This window comes from Polistes dominula, unplaced genomic scaffold (assembly GCF_049000335.1).
Source record: "Polistes dominula isolate Pdom_NZ unplaced genomic scaffold, Pdom_raw_medaka contig_11, whole genome shotgun sequence".
In the NCBI taxonomy this organism is placed as follows: Eukaryota; Metazoa; Arthropoda; class Insecta; order Hymenoptera; family Vespidae; genus Polistes; species Polistes dominula.
The window spans coordinates 2,101,906-2,118,814 of NW_028301154.1; positions in this window are offsets into that span (position 1 = coordinate 2,101,906).

Consider the following 16,909-nt stretch of genomic DNA (forward strand, 5'->3'; position numbering starts at 1 on the left):
TAAATTTATATTAAATATATTAAAAATATATAAATTAATTTCTATTAAATATATAAAAATATATAAATTAATTTCTATTAAATATATTAAAAATATATAAATTAATTTCTATTAAATATGTAAAAATATATAAAATTATATTAAATATGAAAAATATATAAATTAATTTCTATTAAATATATATAAAAATATATAAATTAATTTCTATTAATTATATTTAAAATATATAAATTTATTTTAAATATGTTTATTCCAAAATTTGTTTATTCCAAGAGAATCGTTGTTTCTAAATAGAACATTTCTAAACGTAATTTCTACACAATGTTATTCCCATATTTTTCATCAAAATGGACCAATGCCAATTAGTTAAAACTTTGTTACGAATATTACGCGTTAAATTGTAATAGAAATTTTCATCTTAAAGAGTATTTAAATAATTCTAAGTAACTATGGAAAATATCCAATAGACATTACACGAGTACATAATTATTTCTATAAAAAAACCCGTTCTTATAAGAACTGTTTTTCAAGTTGAGCCAAGAAAATACATGAATAAAAAAAAAATCCACATAAAATCTATCCACGTTTACACACACACATACACACAAAAGTTACACATTTACATATCGAAATAAGCTTTGGCACGTTAAGTGTTTAAGTTCAAGCCTTGAAACGTGACTTACATCTACTATGTGATTAGAATTCAAATTTCAATCTCGTGTGGATCAATGAGTTAATTCGAAGTGTCGTCCAACTTAATTAACTTTCTCTCTCTCTCTCTTTCACTCTCTCACTCTTTTTCGTTGATATATTCAAAGAAAAATAATGATGAATATTTATGTTTCTTACAACGTGTTGCAAATTATGTACATTTCTTAATAAATAAGGAAATATTATGCCAAGTAAATCTCATCTATGTTCAAACCCAAATTCACACTCTGACTATACTCTTTTGATTAAAAATTTATTTCTATATAATATATATTATATTATATATTATAATATTATAATATATATTATATATAATGTTGTTTATATTGTTTTATATTGTTTTTTATATTGTTAATATTAATATCTAATATTATATTAGGGCATAATTAGAATTAAGTATATATTATATATAATATTATTATTATATTACTATTATATTATTATTATATTATTATAATATAGATAGATAGATAGATAGATAGATAGATAGATTATTATTATAATTATATATTATATTATATTATTATATTATATTATTATATTATATTATTATATACTATATTATTATATTATATTATTAATAATATAATATGTTAATTTAAGGTTAGGTTATAAAGTTTTAGGTGTTAATATATATATATATATAGGTTATTATAATATTATAATATTATAATACAATACATAATTTATTTAGTAAATAAATAAATAAATAATATTAAATTTATATAATAATATTATAATATATAATATAATATAATATAATATAATTTATATATTGTTTCAATTTTCATAAACATTTATAAAAAATATCAATTAACGTGTATAACAAATGACACAATTTTTTACCATAAAATATAAAAAAATTATTTTCTCCTCGTAAAACTATTTCAAATAAATTTAGATCAATTTGTTGAACAAAATAAAAATGTTTTACTATCGATCAATATTTTCTTCTTCCTTTTTTTTTTTTCTTTTTTTCTCTTCTCAACGAGTGGTCAAGTTTTATGAAAGGAAAAGTAAAAAAGAAGAAGAAGAAGAAAAAAAAAAAAGACTTTTGACCTTAAATCCTCCTCCGCGTTTGAAAAATATGTTTGCCTGGAAGAAAATAACATCGTACAAATACACACACATACACACACACAAACATGCATGCACACTGCTCGTATATCTACACATACATAAAGATACTTTTTTATATTCGAGGTAAACATATCGTATTTTTTGAAGAAAAAAAAAATAAAAAAAATAAATAAAAAAAATAGAAGAAGAAAAAGAATAAGAAAAAGTACTTGGACTATCGTAAAATTGTTTACGATGGTCTCTCATTATCACCGATAAGAAATTATTTCTATAATATGTTATTTATGTCCTATATATATATATATGTATTATCCCACGTAAATAAAAATCATTTTTTCGTCATATTTCGTCTCCGTCAATTTTCGCATAATCTTCATCAATTTAATTTCTTCTTTTTTTTTCTCATATTTTTTTTATATATATAAATTATAATAAATACAAAATAATCATCGTCAAATATTATCGTAAAAAAAAAAGAAAAAATCACTGATTACAATATTGTAAATAAAATTATTCTCGGATCATTAATATATTTCAATAAAAAGATATTTCTTTTTAATCTTCATTAGAATTGGGGGAAGTTAATAGGTTATAAATTGTTTTTATAATATTTAATAATAATGTAAAAATAATATTTAATAATATTTATAATTGTTAATTAATTATAAAACAATTTTTTTGGTAATAAAAGACAAATCTTTGTACATTGTACAAATGCATAAATTAAATAAACAAAATATACAGATTACATTTTAATACAAATGAGGGTGCGGACAAACTAAGACCTAAGTTAAGAGGTTATGTTGAGTATTTGAAGTAGAATGAAAGGGTGGGGGGAAGTTAATAGGTTATCCACAATTGAACTTTTCGAGAAGACTAATGATGTATTATATTATATTTATTTTAGATAGTTATATTTTCTTATTCTGACTATAATTACACTTCGATATTTTTCATATCAAACAGCACATATACACACACTTATGTGAATCATGTATGAATACGTATATATATACATATACATATACATGGGTCAATGGCATCATATAGAAAATCCGGTTTTCTCGCAATAAATTGTTGAAAGAAGTTTTTGTTGTTTTTATTCTTATCATAGTGATGATATTTACTCGTGTTATTCTTGTTATCATGAAAACGAGTATTATTGGTAAAAGAGAAGATACGTTGTGGTACACATAACACATATATATATATATATATATTTCTATACTTTTCTTTCTAATTGTAAAGTATTTGATCATCGATAAAAGAATTAAAAAGAAGAAGAAGTAGACAAAAAAAAAGTATATATAAATTTAAACATGAGGCGTTATCAACGTGTGATCGACGCGTTACATTCAATCGTTATTAAAACAATGACTCATGTATACTACTTGCAAAATAATTTATTTTTAGAAGTTTCATAAGCTAACTAACTTACTAACTCATCTCGTATGTTAGTTACAAATTCAATGACTTTCTGAAGGAGAAAAGAAATGGGAGAGTGTGATAATTATGTATGTGCATTGATATGTTAGATTGATTTAATAATTATTCTTGGTATTTATGTTTAATGTTCGTATTTCAATAAATGTGAATTTATATTAAATGAATTATTATTTACTATATATTATTAATTATATTTAAATTTTATATATTATAAAATATAATATTATGATAATATATACAATTTTAATGTATAATAATTAAATTATATAAAACATATAAAATTATATATTATTAATTATATTTAAATTAATAAGAAAAATAAAATTTAATTATATATAATAATTAAATTATATAAAACATATAAAATTATATATTATTAATTATATTTAAATTAATAAGAAAAATAAAATTTAATTATATGATAATTAAATTATATAAAATATAAAAAAAATTGTATATATATTATATTATATTATATTATAAATTATATAATAAAAAGATAAAATAAAATTTTTTTCTTATTCTTTTATATAATAATTAATAAAACATAAATTAATAATTTGGTATAATTTGTATTTAATTTTATATAATAATTAAATTATATAATAGCATTGTACGCAATATTTGTCTGTTCCCTCAATTGAAGAAATTACTTCGTGTACGCCATTTTGAATTAATAGAAATCATTCAAGTCAGTTCTCTTTGGTAATTTTCTAAGAAAATTCCCGAAGTTTATAACAATAATTTATACAAATTATTTCAAAGATTATTTTATTATTCTGCAAAGAAAACAAAATATATATTTTAATTGAATTGAAGAAATATAGTTTGTGTTTTATTTAATAAATAATGTGTGTTATGTTTTGATCATAGTAGTAGTAGTATACAATGCATATATTGATCATAGTAGTATATAATGTATATATTGATCATAGTAGTACATAAACTATAATTTATTCAATGCGTGTTGCCACTTGGTAGAAAATAATCGAAATGTTGTCATTAATAATCAATGGACGTCACTCGTTTAATATGTTTTGACCCTGCACCGTTTAAGGTATACCTTTCTATATCTTTCTCTTTCTTTTTCTGTCGCCCACACAAATAACACGTGGGTGCAAACGGTTAATTAAACAACCTTTAACCATAATAGGTAACCAGAAAAGTATACAGAGTGTTTCATTTGAAATGAATCCTTTCATAGATTTAATCAGCAACATTTATAAAGTAGAAAACCTTTCATTCGTGTGTTTATAGAAATAATATATTAATTTATTTATTATACATATTATATTATAATATTATTTTTGTATTATTTTATTAATATATAATATACATATATATTATTTATTACGTGCATAAATAAATAAATAAATAAATAATATATATATATATATATATATATATATAAATTGTATTATTTATTATATATTGTATTAATAATAATATATATTATATGTTATATATTATATTGTATATTATATAATATATTAATATTATATTAATACTATATATTATATTAATATTATATTAATATTATATATTATATTATATATTATATTAATATTAATATTATATTAATATTATATTATATTAATAATAGTAAAAACTAATAAATAAAAAATTTTATTAATAATATTAATATAAATTATAAATTATTTATAAATAAATAAATAAATAATATACAAATTACTTATTTATTATATATATATATATATATATATATATATATATATATATATATATATATATATGTATGTATGTATATAAATTAAATTAATATACAAATTGTATAATTATATTAATATAAAATATATTGTAATTTAAATGTAATATATATAATATAACAGAACATATATTAAAATATATAATATTATATAAATAAAAAAATAAATAAATATTAATAATAATAATAATAATAATAATACACAAATTTATTTATTACTATTTATAAATCAAATCAAATAAAATCAAATTGTTTTATTATGTTTCTTGATAATTAATTGATTAAATGAATAATTTTCAATTAATGATAAAAATAAATATTTATGAAAGAAAAATAAATCATGCACATAGCATTTATGCTCGTGTATTATCTTAATATGTAAAGAGGAATATAAGAAATTGAACATTCATTGTTTAACGTAGGATTTACTTAAGATAAAGATACTTCTAACCGGTTTAGAATGCGTTGCTTTTGATTTATCATTATGACGAAACAAGTAGCTTCCAGATGAGACAAGATAAAATCGAATTTATCCGCCTAACTTCTTTTCTTCTCTTTTTATCATCACACCTCTTTTCACTCTTTTCACTCTTCTCTCTTTTATTTTACTCTCTCTCTCTCTCTCTCTCTCTCTCTCTCTCTCTCTCTCTCTCCTTTATTATCCTCGTTACGTTTAAACGATGATGACCCACTGTGAATTACTATAAATGCCTGACTCACACAATCAACATCCCTCGAATCAATTATTATTTTATTATATACACTAACACATCATCATACCACCATAATTCAAATAAATCTCAAATTATTTGTCTCTTGGTATTTAGTATATCAAATTTTGTATGAATTTGTTTTTTTTTTCTAATCAAAAAAGAAATTATATAACATTTTAAAAACATTAATGATCTAATTTATTATCTCATTGTCAAATTATGTGTTTATTAACCATACGTGTTTTGTGTTTAAATGTAAAATATATATATATATATATATATATATAAATATGTGTGTTTCTTGTATACATACTAAACACATATGTTATATAAGAATCACTCGAAGTAATCAGAATTTTCCGTGTAGCAAATTATCGGTGCTAGCTTGTACGAAGAGATACCAATCACATCTTGGTCATTTATTTATTTTTTTTCTTATTTATAATTGTTCTTATAATCAGTGTCTTATTTTATGATTATTATTTTATTATTTATGTAATATTATTATTTTGTTTACTTCTACTTGAAGGTATTCAAGTTTAAGGATTAATATATAAAAATTCAGTGTGTTACATTGTTGATTTGTGATGAATTTCGAAATTAGTTAACCTATTTTAATGAAATGTATTTTATTTCGTGTAATTTTTTGTTCAACTTTGAATATAGGATAGTTTTTATCGCGTTTATTTTATATTTTTTATCGCAAATTTAAAGATTGATTGTATTTAAGGGTTATTTAGGTGTTTAGGTATTGTAAATTTCCAATAGATGGTGTTGTATTATATTTTAGTTATTTTGCTATATTCACGTCGTACATTTTTTTCAGATTTACATAATGACATAACTAACTATGCTTTTTATATATTTTTTCGTGTGTTATTATTTATTTTATATTGTTTTATTAATTTAAATTCCCACAAATTATTATTGAATATTAACTTGATCAATTTGTTATTTTTTATTGCAACTTTAAGGATTTATTATTTAAAGGTTATCAAGATTTTTAGATACTGTAAGTTTTCAATAGATGGTGTTGTATTATAATTGAATTATTTAGCTATATTCACGTCGTACATTTTTTTCAGATTTACATAATGACATAACTAAGTTTACTTTTTATATATTTTTTGTGTGTTTATTAGTATTTATTTTATATTGTTTTATTAATTTAAATTCCCACAAATTATTATTGAATATTAATTTGATCAATTTGTTATTTTTTATTGCAATTTTAAGCATTTATTATTTAAAGGTTATCAAGATTTTTAGATACTGTAAGTTTTCAATAGATGGTGTTGTATTATAATTGAATTATTTAGCTATATTCACGTCGTACATTTTTTTCAGATTTACATAATAACATAACTAACTTTACTTTTTTATACATTTTTATGCATTATTATTTTATTTATTCCATTGTAAATTGTAGTATTATTGTATATGTTGTTATAATTAATTAAATACTTTAGAATTATATTAAATTAAATATTTGATAAGAAAATCATAGAGAACATCTTAGATTATTTTAGTTATCTACACATGATATACAACCCATGTAAAAGGATCTTTCTATTCGTATTTATCTTTGCATTGTCTGCTGCTGCTGCTGTTGCTGCTGCTGCTGTTGCTCTCCTTCGTTTTGAAAAGAACAGAAGAACACTTTCCTTTCGCTTGGCCTTTTCCGTTATTCTTATAAAGTTCTACTTGTTAGAAACGAACGGTACGTGAATTTATCCTTACTATAGAAACGTGACGACATTTAAAAAGAGCAAACGATTTTACGAAGTTATTCATTTATCATTGATTTCTTATTCCTTTTATATAAACGTACAATTGTGCCCGTAATTATGAAAATAGTCGTCTAACATAAGTCAAAATTAATAAAAAAAATTAATTTATCAGTTATTACGCATTACATTATTATTATAAACTAAATAAATTTAATGTAATTTGAAATCGATATTATCACAAAATAAATTGTTAGATAATGTTTGTTATTTCAATATTGTGTAGAATTCCAATAGTGTTCAAGTATAAATTTTGAAATATCTTGAAACAAGAGATACATGACTTACAATAGACCACTTTTCATAATTATGGGTACAAATATCTTCAAATGCACATATATATATATATATATATATATATATATATATATATATATATATATTTAACAAGAATTTCCTTTTTAGTAAAATAATTTCAAAGTATAAATACACACACATATACACACACACACACACAAAATAATAACCTAAAGTTAAAGAATTGAATAAAATTATTTAATTTCAACAAAATTATACGAACAAATAATATTTACGTGTAAATAAAATGTACATAAGATAATACAAAAGTTTAATAAACATTTAATTAATATCATTTGAACATAAATAACAAAATAATATTAACTTATAGAGAATATTTTTCAATATAAATAAATAAATTGCAATATTTCAAATCGTTTATTATGAAATTGTATCTTTCATTTGTAACACGTCTTATTTAATTCTTTTTTTCTTTTTTTTTTGTTCTTTTTTATTTTGTAAAACGAAATGACAAATACAAATAAAAAAAAAAGATATTTTCAAGTAACAAACAAACAAAAAAAAAAAAAACAAAAAAAGCTTCTTATCATTTACGCAGAAATTGTTGTTATCTCCTTTAATGAATCCCATTTTTCATTTTATCGGTCCTTTAATTATCTTTTGTATTATTATATTTTTGTATATACGGTCTTTTTTAATTAATTGTGTACAAAAAAAAAAAAAAGAAAATAAAAAATAAAAGAAAAGTGTTATTACTGAACACTTAAAGATACATTTATAAAAAAACAAACTTATATGTACCTATATACATATATATATATATTTAAGATATATATCTTAGTCGATGAAATATCTCAGATTAAATTATCTCCCATTGAAAAAAGAATTTTGTTCATTTCTTATCGAATATAATCTTTCGAGTGGCTGTAAAACACGTAATCGATCTGATACACATAAATAATACAATACATACCTTATGACATCATCGTTTTTACGATTAAATATTAATAATAGTTTATCATTAACAAATATTTCAGGTTTTTTTTTATTTTTTAATTTTTTTTTACATTTCTAAAAACAACAAAATACAAAATTATTGTAAATTTTTATAATATTCTGTATTTAAACATATAATATATATTAAATATGAAAAGTGTGAAGTTGTAGTTTAGGGTAATGGTTAGGACGTTCGTTTTTGGAACCCAACGTCGCAGGTTCAAATCCCACAAGGGGTAAAAATAAAAAGGGTGTTTTATTTTCGATTTGTTTCAATTCTTGGGTATTCTTTCAAATTTTCTTATGTCAGGTTTTGGGTTTTTTTGAAGAGGGTCCAATTTCAAAATAAAAAAAAATTCCCCTCTACCTTTAACCTTTCTAAACTCCCCTCCGTCCCCAAATTTACTACCTACAGTCACTAAAGTGTTGTCTGCGTGTGATTGTATTTAATGCGCAGTTGTCAAAAGTGACTAACATAAATGATGATATTTTATATTGTCAAACCGAAATCCATAGCCAGTATTCTTAGCCTATTTCAATGGTATTAATATTGGATATTTCGGTTACAGTTTATTATTATTTTTTTTTTTTTTGAGGAATATTTTACGTTCATTGTCTCTGCCTCGTTTCATTTATATTTTTCACTTTTTGATAATTGCTGCGCACAGTGTTGAACAAAAGTACATATTGTTAAAGATAAAATAAAATATAATTTTTTAGGTAAATTTGTCTTTTTTTTTTTTTAAATATATTTTAATAATTACATATTTTTAATTATTAATCTAATTATTAAATTATATTATGAAATATTAAATGTGTATTTGAATAATTATATGTTTGATTATTAATTTAATTATTAAATTATATTATAAAATATTAAGTGTATATTTTAATGATTATATATTTAATTATTAAAGTGTTTTATTATTAAATAATATTTTTTTATGTTATATTTTATTATTAAATAATTATTAAATAATATTTTAATAATTATATATTTAATTATTAATTTAATTATTTAATAATATTAAAAAATATTAAATGTGTATATTTTAATAATTATATGTTATTTCTAAAATAAGAAAAAAATATAGTTTTTTAAAGTTCTTTTAAATTTGTAAAAAAAGAAAAGGAAAAAAAACAATATAATTTTAATTAAAAATATTTAAATCAATTATATAATATAAATAAAAATATAATATACGTTTTATCATTTTATCTTTCATAAAAATCGGAAATTTTTTAATAAAAGTTATGAGAGGTAAAGAAAAAACAAGAAAAAAAAATTCATTTCTACCAATACTTTTGTTCAACGCGTTTATATATATATATATATATATAGGTATCTGTTTTATCGGTAAGAAAATAAATGAGAAAAAAGAAAAAAGAAAAATAATTGATACGATCAAGTGGCAGACAATAAAACGTCATTATAATTTGTTATACATGTATACATATGTTTGCATAAATAAGGAAGATGATTAAGCAATATTTATAAAAACATATATGCACAGAATACACAGACAGTATTTATCATAAATTAGTTGGGTGATATCAAATAATATAGAATTATTATTATACGAAACATGAGAAATCAAGTTTTTCTGTTAAAAAAAAAAAAAAAAAAAAAAAAATAAAATAAATTCATCCGCTGGCAGCAGAGATTATCAACCAGTTTAAAAACAACGCTACTACTTAAATATGCACTTGAAATCAAATTGTTTCCAGATGATGATAACATTGATATTTATCAATTGAATGTGTGTGTATATGTGTGTATGTATATGTTTTTAGATATTTTTTTATCATACAGGTGGATTTCTTTAGACGTGAGAATGATCAGCACGAAACTACAGAAGAACCGAGTTCTACAAAAGTATTATCCACGTCATCGTTTTACGGTTCTCTGATCACGCGGTGAAAGTGTCTGGGGTTTCGGTACGAAACGGAGCAGAAACTCGTCGTTCATATAATATTATAGTTCATTCTTATTCACGAATAATACTATGATACCTACTTAACATTTAATCAAAAAAAAAAAACCTTATTTTTTTTTCTTTCCTTTTAAAAAACAGACACATGTTTTTTTTTTAAATGACGTATATAATATACAACAATTTTTGTTTGTTACATTGAAATAATTTGAAAAAAAAAAAAATAAAATAAAATTGTTATATCAAGAAATATATGTGTAATAATACTCATAAACTTTGCATTAAATAATAATTTGAAAACATTATTCATTAAAAATACAGTATAATTATAATACTGTGATATTTAGCATTGAATGAAAAATATTTAATTATTTCTTTTTTAACTTTATAAAACAAATTTCTAAAATGAGGAATGATGAGTGAAAGACTGTATAATTTTTTTAAATTAAAATATAACTTAAATAATGATACTTGCATATCAGAAATTATTATTAATAAGTAATTAATATTAATAAATATATAAATATATAAATATATAAATATATATAATAATAATATTTATAATATTCTAATATATATAATAATATAATAATATTTATAATATTCTAATAAAAATAATAAATATTATATATATTATAATATTATTATTGTAATTTATATTATTTTAATATATTATAATAATATAATTTATTATTATAATATTTATAATATTATTATTATAATATTATAAATACTATAATAAATTATAATAATATTATAATATTATAATAAATAATTAATAATAATAAAAATAATAAATATTATATATATATATAAAATAATATTATTATTATAATTTAATATAGAGTATATTTATAATATTATAATAAATATTAATAAAATAATAATATTCTATATAATTATTTTTAAATTAAATAACTTAAATGCTTTTTTTATTTTTTTATTTATCTTTAAAATGTTAATTATTGTCAAATGTTAAATAATAAAAGATAAGATAAAGTACTAAAACACCTTTTCTTAGAAATGATTTTCTACAAAATGTCTCATATGACATCGTAAGTTTCAAATATTACTTGAAAAACTGGTACTAATCATTCTGTTGACTTCGTTTAAATGCACTAATGAACGTCATGTTTCTTTCAACTGTGTGCGAATGACCCAGAACATTCTATACTATATAGAACATGTATATACTATATACATATAGATAATAGTTTGTCACGTAATTAAAACTACTACTTTTTATTTGTCATTGAAATTCAAACGATTAGTCTTTCCTCTCTCTCTCTCTCTCTCTCTCTCTCTTTCTATCTCTCTCTCTCTTCTTCAACATAATTTATTATTAGATAAAACATTACTGAGAGAATCATAAAATGTATAAAATGTACAAACACTCATACACGTATACATTTATTATAGATATTATTCGATTATTAAATATGTTACATATTAAATTACTATAATATTATTTCCCATTTTCTTTTTTATATGATTTAATTATTATTATTATTATTATTATTATTATTTCTTTTTTTAATCAATCAAATCAATTTCTTTTGTATTAAAACCATGTTATAGTTTAAAACATACAATACGTTTCGTCGACGAATGTTTATATATATATATATATATATGTATATATATATATATATATATATATATACACATCTGTGTGTGTGTGTGTGTGTGTGTTGTATGTAATAGCAAAGAGGTAATGCAACACCGGAATCACGTGTTATAAACGAGCACGAGTTATACTCATGTGATAGAGTTAATTTTAACGATTAAGAACTAGAGAACACGTTCTTCTGTATATTTACTAAAAAAAAAAAAAAATATATATATATATATATAAAAAAATGTAACAAAAAAAAAAGAAAATACAATATATGAGATATTAGAATAACTCATTAACGTCTGTAAGATAATCATAAGTTTATTTATAATTATAGGAACAAATGAATTTACTATTGTAATATCAAATTGCTGAGAGATTATGCAAATAGGGTTTTCAATTTTAATTATTATTTATTCTAATATTTTTTATGTTATTGAATTATAAAAAAATAAAACAAATAAGTGTAATTTAAATATTTGTAATAGTAAATAGAATTACAAATGAAATAAAGTATATTAATATTGTAATTAAAAAGAAAAATATTAATGTTATTAATATAATAAAATATTATTTAAATAATATATAATAAAATGTTTTATAAATAATATAATAATATACTATATATAAATATTATAATAAAATACTTTATAAATACTATGATTAAATACTGTATATAAATAATATAATGAAATACTTTACACAAATAATATATAATAAACTACTTTATAAATACTATAATAAATTACTTTATATAAATACTGAATAATTACTGTATAAATATTGTATTATTTATTTATTTTTAATACAATATAAATACTGTATAAATTACTGTATATATATAAATATTATGTATTATAAATAATATATATAAATACTATAATAAAATAGTATATATATACTATAATAAAATATGTTATAAATAATATATAAATAATATAATAAAATACTATACAAATACTATAATAAAATACTATATAAATAATATAATAAAATACTATACAAATACTATAATAAAATACTTTATAAATGATATACAGTAAGATATAAATGATATACAGTAAGTACAGATAGTAATAATGAAATACTAAATAAATAATATACAAATACTATAATAAAATACTATATAAACACTATAATAAAATACTATACAAATACCATAATAAGAATACTAATAAATAATTATTAAAATTAAAATTAAAAAAATGATAGAACTAATAAAATACGACGATTAATTTTTCTATTTTTTTTTATTTATTTTTTAATTAAATAAAAAAACACAAGATGTTTTATATAAAAAATATTATAAATGATATAACAATTGGATCACTTTAATAATAATCGGTTTAAATACGTTAAATACGTTTGTACTTGGGATTAATCAATGTTTAAAAGACAGGTGTTCCTTTGTAAAGTTATGTAAATATGTTTACGTAACTACGTATACATTTAAATATATATCTATATATATATATATATGAAATTATCGTTTAATCGAGACGTATGTATATTCGTCATCAGACACATTGGCAGACTAATATTACAATGCGACTTCTATCCATTTAGAGGGCATTTAAATCATTGCTTCAATTAAACCTAATATAAACGAAGTATAGGAAAGAAGACCCCCTACGAGGTTCATCGATATTCATACACGTGTCACGCCACTTGTATACAATGTCACCAGTCATATCTTTTATTTTTTTTTTTTTTTTACTTTTTTTTTTCATTTTTTACTCAATGACTAAACGAATAATTTACTAAAGTAAATTGAATCTTTGTTTTTTTTTTTCTATTAGTCATTATTTCCATTGGAAAGTTTTCTTTTGTTCTGATTTCGTGTTTTTGATAACTGTCTTGTTTTTTTTTTTTTTTTTTTTTTTTTTGATAAATTTATATAAACAAATGATAACATATATTTAAAATAATGTTATATATCATAAAAATATTATAAAATATATCTAAAATAATATAAAGAAAATTATAACGAAATTTTGTTGTTTAGTCATTTACTTCAAAATGTTTTGTTTTATTTTGTTTTTCTTTTGATAATTTCTTTTTTTATTTTTTGATAAATTTAAATAAATAAATGATAAAATACATATATTTTAAATAATTTTATATTATAAAAATATTATAAAATATATCTAAAATAATTTACAGAAAATTATAACGAAATTTTGTTGTTTAGTCATTTACTTCAAAATGTTTTGTTTTATTTTGTTTTTCTTTTGATAATTTCTTTTTTTATTTTTTGATAAATTTAAATAAATAAATGATAAAATACATATATTTAAAATAATTTTATACCTTAAAAATATTATAATTTAAATTATTTAAAACATAACCTACAAATACATATATGATATGTATAGATATACTTAAGAATTAATTTACTATGATCACTATTATAAGATCGATGGTGTTTAATACATCATAACGAAGATACCAATGTGATTGAATTTTTTTTAAGATTTAGAGATACCCCAGATATGATTAGATTAGATTAGAATGATTTTACTCATTGAATTATCTAAAAGGAGACAAATTTTCTACAATTTGGATTCCCCATTTCTTAGATTCTTCTTTTGATTTTGTTAATTAACTATTTAAAATATTATTCAGAAAATATTCGAATGAAGAACATTTTCATCTTTTTATGATGTAACATTCATCTATTATTTATCTATTGATTTTTATCATTTGAAAAATTTCATTTTTTTTTTCATTTCATTTTTTTACGAATGGAAAAGTGCACGATAATCGAATAAAACACTTGTAGAAAAAAAAATAAATTATTCGATCGGTCGTACTACAACACACTATCGTTAAAAAAGAAAAAAAAAAGAGAAATAAAAAGAAAAGAAAAGAAAAGAAAGAAAAAATATACAATAAAACAACGTGTTCGTTATCTATTACTTACAAAGTGCGTAAACATCTTTTAAACTGAGCAAAGTCGAAGAAAAGTGATTATCATTTAATATGATTTTGATTTGAACAATGTTACTCGGTAAAATATAACAAATCATTTATATTCATGTCGTTAGATCATTTCTTTTTCTGTTGTTTTTCTTTTTTTTCTAATTATGATTTTTACATTGATTTTGTTTTGTTAGATATTAATTTGCATATTATATATATATATATATATATATATATATATATATATATATATATATATATATATATAATATATATAATATATATAATATAATTAATAATATAAATATATAATTATATATTATTAAATTTATTATATAATATAATATAATAATATAATAAATAAAAGTATATTATAATATATATTAATATATTATTATATAATAATATATTATATAATAATAATTAGTTATTTTATATATAATATTTATTTATTATTATATAATATATTATATAATATATTATAATATTATTTAATAATTATATAAATAATTATTATATCATATTAATTATTTAAATTTAATATATATATATATAATAATTTAAAATTTGTTTAGAATTAATTTAATAATTAAATTTAATTAATAAATATAATAAATATTATTATATAAGATATTTTTTTTTTGTTTAAAATCACAAAAATATAAAAATTCTTCACTTCTCATCACTTTAACATATAAAGTCGAAAATAATATTAATAATAATAATTATATATTATTCGATAAAATTTATTCAAGATATAGAAAACATTTTATATTATTACATTTTATTCTAAAAACAAGAATACAAAAAACTTTCCCAACAAACTCAAAACTTGTTGAATACATTTAATATATTACAAAAATATATATATATATATATTTTTTTTTTTTCTAAATAATTTCATCAAACAAAATGTTAATTTATAAGAAAAAAATAAAAAAAAAAATAAAAACTTTTGTTATATACTATTACTAAAATGAATACACGAAACAAACACAACAAACATAATCGTAGTTGTATGTCGTATCGATCGTTCTTCTTCGAAAGAACTTATCACTTAAAAATACGTGCTGTTATTTTCGTGTTAGATAAATTTATTCCTAAGGGAGATTAGGCATGTTTTTCGATCGATTCGATTCACTTCGGGTTTTTTTTTTTCTTCTTCCTTTTTTTTCAATGTCGATGGACTCACGCACACATAAACATAGTCATCGAAGATCACCGAGGATAGATTAATCGGTTGCTTTCGCATGGTTATACGAACAGGCCATTTCTATGTGCACATATACAAATACATTTACATATACATATATATGTATGTAGTATATTGGGGTTGCTTGCTAGTTCTCTCTCTCTCTTTCTCTCTTTCTCTCTCTCCCTTTCTCTCTCTCTCTCTCTATTTGGTTGTCATGACAACCAGAAGGGTCTCTTGCATCCACACTCATAAGAGGAGCTTTCGTGAGGAGAATGCCCTTCAAAAAAGTCGCCCTTTGATTATTTCGATATCCCTTAAGGGGATCTTCTACTCTGAGCACCTAAAAAAAAGGCTATTTTCGCGAATTTTTTCCAAGAAAACTATAAAAGATATCGATCTAAAAGTTGTTGGGTTTGTTAAATTGAGTCTTAAACTATATAAATGAATTTTTATTTTTTCATTTTAATTAATTTTTTATTGCAAAAACAGTAGTATAAAAAAACACCTTAAAACTTTAGTGCTTTGG